Source organism: Gadus macrocephalus, chromosome 10 (assembly GCF_031168955.1).
Source record: "Gadus macrocephalus chromosome 10, ASM3116895v1".
Lineage (NCBI taxonomy): Eukaryota > Metazoa > Chordata > Actinopteri > Gadiformes > Gadidae > Gadus > Gadus macrocephalus.
In genome coordinates, this window is record NC_082391.1 from 19,046,795 (window position 1) to 19,052,057 (window position 5,263).

The window sequence follows — 5,263 nt, forward strand, 5'->3', positions numbered from 1 at the left end:
CCATTCACACAATCACATCCACCCTGCTGCAGTAATGAATGTGAGGTGACAGTGGCGTGGTGTGTCCGCGAAGGCTTGCTTCACTTTACTTTGCTCGCTTTATCCGGCAAAAAAATCGAGGTCCATTGGTGTGTTCCTGTCAGTCTGCCGTGCAGCACCTGCCGCCCTGCACATCCAAGGCTTTTGTAAGGACACAGTTTGGCTTACCCTCCGCGTCCGGGCCAGCGACCTGGCTGTGTTCTGTTGGCACGGAGGTGGCATCCTTCCACAGACTCACACGCACACACACGTGCAAGTGCTGGCTCACACACACACACACACACACACACACACACACACACACACACACACACACACACACACACACACACACACACACACACACACACACACACACACACACACAAGTGCTCCCATGCACGCTCTAACACACACACGCTCACAGGCACACACACACACACACAGGCACACTCACACTCGTCTATGTGGCAGCAACACCGAAATGTACAAACGTCCTCCAGCGAGGAGGCCCTGGGCCGACGCCGTGAGTCATAAATCGTGCTGGTAGGAGGGAGGGTGGTGAGAGGCGGTGCAGAGGGAAGGTGCTGGAGAGGAGTACCCGGGTCACCATGTTTCCTCCAGAGGCCGGAAGGTGAACTGTAGACCTCTCCCTCTTGGCCCTTTCATCATTCCCTCTGACACAGACAGATTATAGTTGCCACACTACACCCACCGCCCCATGGAACCTCACTCCCCCCCCCCCCCCCCACCCCCCCACCCCTCACCCCCGGCCGTCGCCACCCACATCCCTCTTCCTGCTCCCGCTCTCTCATTGTCTCTCCGCACTTTCACTCTGTGTTTTTTCAGAGTCATTTTCTTACCCCTTTTTTTCTACATCTCTCCCTCTCTCCCTTGGCGGCTCTCTCTCTCTCTCTCTCTCTCTCTCTCTCTCTCTCTCTCTCTCTCTCTCTCTCTCCCTCTCTCTCTCTCTCTCTCTCTCTCTCTCTCTCTCTCTCTCTCTCTCTCTCTCTCTCTCTCTCTCTCTCTCTCTCTCTCTCTCTCTCTCTCCCACTCACGTGAACGACCGCACCTGTGCAAATCAAATCAGCGGCCTTTGACCTTTCAAACAGGGCTCCACGGGGCTCCTTTTTTTATCTCCGTCCCGGTTGTCCCATTCACATTCTCCCCCACTGTCACCCGACATTATGCATGAGCGATGTCCCGTCCCCACACACAGTCAGAGCCTGCAAATATTGAGGATCACACTCTCTCTCTCTCTCTCTCTCTCTCTCTCTCTCTCTCTCTCTCTCTCTCTCTTCCTCTCTCCTGTCCCACACAAGATGCACACCCAGGCACACACACACACACACACACACACACACACACACACACACACACACACACACACACACACACACACACACACACACACACACACACACACACACACAAACAAACACACACACACACACACACACACACAAACATACACACACAAAGGCACACACACACTCACCAATTTCAACACCTACTCCCTGACTTGTCACTTGCTTCATCCCCCCCCCCCAACACCCCATCCAGCCCATCCATGCTACCACGTCTACTCGGGTAACCCTGTCCCTGATCTTAGAGCTCATAAATCCTGCACAAGGACATGGAGAGGCAGAAAGGACTCTCTCTCTCTTTGTCTCTGTCTCTCTCTCTCGCTCACTCAACACCAGCAGACTGCTTCCCCTCCCTCTTCAGCCATCAGAGCCCCCCTCCACCCCCACCCCAGCAACACCATCACCCCCAGCCCCATCACCCCCAACCCACCCGCTTTTATGTATGCCGCTCGTCTCTCCCCCTATTTCTGCCAGGCCTAGTTCCCTCTGTTCTTTTAATGCCTTTTGTCGCAATTTCCCCGATGCACTCGGCAGTGCGCAGTGGGCCCGGGATTAGCATGTGTTGCGTTCACACGCAAGCCCCCACTCTCCCCGGTGCGATCTGCAGGCGGGCGCCGTGCAGACACACACAGCAGAGAGGTCCCACTGCATTCATGCACTCACTAGTGCACAATAATGGAAAAGAGAGTAGAAAGATAGAAAGGCATCCCGCACGCTCCTCTGTTGTATTATTCGACAGAGAAGGATTTAGCTCTGGTGGTTGTTGTTGTTGTTGTTGTTGTTGTTGTTGTTGTTGTTGTTGTTGTTGTGGTGGGGAGAGAATATTGTGCTGTGGTTATTGTAGATTAGCCTATATTCCGCTTGGCGGTTGTGGATTTTCCTGCTGAAGAAGGGAAAGCCAGTGCGTGTTTGCTGTGCTCAGGGAATTTCTTTTTTTACGATGGACGATGGATATTCCCAGACTTCAGAAGACTGTACACCTCTCCCCGGGTGAACCCTGGTGTGTGCTGATGCTGGTGTTTAGGAGTTGGCAGACAGCGAGGCGGGCAGATAATTGAGATAAATCTCGCCTCCACTGGGAGACGGACATTTGGGTTTGAGTTGGAACTGTGGGCTTTTGAAACCGTCAAAGAAAGGAAAATTAGACTTGAATTGCATTGACCTTGGACGAGAGGGAGCCAGGCCTTGCATGAGAGGAGCTGAGAGGATAGGAGAGGACCGAGAGAGAGGAAAAGCGCAGCAGAGAAGAGGAGAGAGGAGGAGGAGGAGAGGATGCCGCGGTGCTATTCACATTCAGCTCAGATGTTATTAGAGAAAACAAACAAAGTGAGCGAGACAAGGAGGGAGAAAGAGAGAGAGCGTCCAAGACAGAGAAGGAGAGAGAGAGAAAGAGAGAGAGAGAGAGAGAGAGAGAGAGAGAGAGAGAGAGAGAGAGAGAGAGAGAGAGAGAGAGAGAGAGAGAGGAAAAGACAAAGAGGACATGATGAATAATTGTTTCGATTTGGCATTACAGGCCAATCACACTCAATCAGTGTATCTCTTTGTTCCCTGTGCTTGTCAAATAAATATCTGTTAAAATACCCCCCGCCCTCCTTTAGTATTGAAATGCGAACCGATCTGAATGATGTCGTAGAGAGGGGTCTTCTGGAGCATCAGTGTTGATTGCAGCTATTCCAGAGAGAGAGAGAGAGAGAGAGAGAGAGAGAGAGAGAGAGAGAGAGAGAGAGAGAGAGAGAGAGAGAGAGAGCATTCCTAGGGTAAACATCTGGGGAGAGGGGAAAGGGTATAGGGGAGGTCTGAGGAGAGGAGAGAGGGGAGGCCTGGGGAGAGGGGAGAGGGGAGAGGGGAGAGGGGAGGCCTGGGGAGAGGGGAGAGGGGAGAGGGGAGAGGGGAGAGGGGAGGTCTGGGGAGAAGAGAGAGGGGAGGTGATTGTGTGTATGTGTGTGTGTGTGTGTGTGTGTGTGTGTGTGTGTGTGTGTGTGTGTGTGTGTGTGTGTGTGTGTGTGTGTGTGTGTGTGTGTGTGTGTTCGACTAAGATATTTAATGGAACACTGCATTTAGTGTGAAACCAAAATGATTGCCAAAAGGTCATGGTACCACGCTTGCTAGTGATTAACTTAATAATTCCAGGATGGAGGATGACCTAGACCATGTACAATGCATAATAATAAAGACACCTTTTTTGTGAAGACATATTTTTTAATAAATATTGACTCATAATGATTGACCACAAGATTACATTTTCCAATAAATTAATACAAAATTTCAAATGTTTAACTTAGGTGTGTTATTAAATTGAAATGTGTTTCCTGACCAGTTATTGCAGAATTTAATTAGCTCAGGTAGCTCTGGATACATTTCTGAAAGTTCTGAAAGAAAAATACGACTATATAGACCCAAACAAAAGGTTTATTCAAGGTCTACCCTAGCAACCGCTATTAACCCTCTATCTCGCCACAACCTCCGGTTTTATGGCTCATGGAAGACATTTCAAAAATACCATCTGACTTCCGTTGGATAGGGCCTTCACTGTTGTGTTTGTTATGCAAATGTTGGTTGCCCTGGCACGTCGTGGCTCGCCCATTCCAGCTTCCCAGTTTATTGTTATGTCCTTTTTCTTTTCTGCTGCTACAGCTTAAGGACGCCATGACATGAATATACTAGTTTTTCCACCTAGCCTTGTTAGAACCTTGTTCAATCCGGTGAATCATGTACACACACACACACCCACCTATTCAACTAAGTTTGCCAAAGAATAACTCCCTATGAATATTGAGAAAATTAAAATAGTGAGGCGCCAATTTCGCCTGGTTCTCATTGGCGATTTCAAAGAATATAATCACAGCACGCATACGATTTTCCCGCCTGATGAGTGCATGAGGGTAAAACAGCTTATTTTGTCAACTCGATCATATCCTGAAGGATCACGTGAGATTTCCTTGACGTTTGATTCCACGAGTGATACCTCTTTTGCATTGAGAATACATTACATGGAGAATTGTAAGCTAAAGACATCTTCTGAACGCCCCTTCCGAATATTTAATAGGCAGCAGCATTCTCATTTAACAGTGTGTTTTACTTGCCATTTCATTGACCCCTGACCTTGAGGATGAGCTGTGTACGTCAATAGAAATATATATATAAATATGTATTTGCTGTTCGCATGGAATAGGTACCTTGGTTTATACATTACATGCACGGGGTGTGTGTGGGTGTGTGGATGGGTGTTTCCATATACCGTTTTATACTTATTATAAACATTAAACATTACACTGCACACAGACACCCGTTGTTAAAGTCAGCCTAACAACCAGCAGTGTGACAACATGAAGGTCTATGTCCCTGTGTGTGTTTGTGTGTGTGTGTGTGTGTGTGTGTGTGTGTGTGTGTGTGTGTGTGTGTGTGTGTGTGTGTGTGTGTGTGTGTGTGTGTGTGTGTGTGTGTGTGTGTGTGTTTTTGTGTGTGTGCAAAGCATGCAGTTGCATTGGGTGTACGTGTTCATGTATAAACCAATGCTTTACTGTTTGGTACCACATGATGGACGACCTCAGACACATTAAATAGATCTTTATCGCCTCCATCTGTCATTGCCGGCAGATGCATAAACGTGTTGTGACATCCCCTCGGAACAATATCATCACCGTTGAAAAACAGCCATTCACTACTAAGTGTGGTTTCTAATGACGACTGTCCGTCCAATATGGACTCCAAAAAACACTTCCCTACTGTCGATCGATATCAGATTGCATCATAACTGGAGCGAGTAATGTATTTGTGGGGGATCTTTGGCTAGCAGGAATAATTCATGTTGCCGTTAATTAATTATGCATTAAAGCCCCACAGACTGTGAGTAATTAACAGCCTAAATCAGACACTGT